Here is a 582-nt window from a genome sequence, read left to right on the forward strand (position 1 = left end):
TCTCATTTCCATTGTGATTTCTTCATCAACCCATGAAATACTTAGAAGTGTTTTGTTCCATTTCATATATTTGGGAGTTTTAATTTTGTTTATCTCTACTTTAATTCTATTGGGTTAGAGAACATATCCTGAATGGTTTCAGGGTTTTGAATGTCTCTGGGGGTTTCTTTATGGCTTAACGTATACTCAATTTTGGTAAACGTTCCACGCGCGTCAGCTTTCCTCTATTTTCAGCTACTTCAAAGGACAGACTTTAGCTTAGAAAACCTCGAGAGTCCCTTCAAACGCTACGTGCGAGAGTCTAAGCTTAGGCCTAGTTCTTAATTTTTTTTCAGTGAACTCTTTTCTTTTCCCTTTGAAGAAAACACCACCTGTATTCGCCTGCACAGTTCCGTGCTCTTCTCACCGACGAGGAAAGGCTGGCGCCTCGGTTCCGCCGGCCGCCCAAGCGTGCGTCTGCTCCCGAGTCACGGCAGCCCCAGCCCCAGCCCCAGCCCGCCCAGCTCCCCCGGGGGCCGAGGGGCGGGGCCGCCCCGGCGTGCTGACGTCAGAGAAGGCTGCGACGCCGCCGGGTCCGCAGCG

The sequence above is a fragment of the Ailuropoda melanoleuca genome, chromosome 11 (genome assembly GCF_002007445.2).
Source record: "Ailuropoda melanoleuca isolate Jingjing chromosome 11, ASM200744v2, whole genome shotgun sequence".
Lineage (NCBI taxonomy): Eukaryota > Metazoa > Chordata > Mammalia > Carnivora > Ursidae > Ailuropoda > Ailuropoda melanoleuca.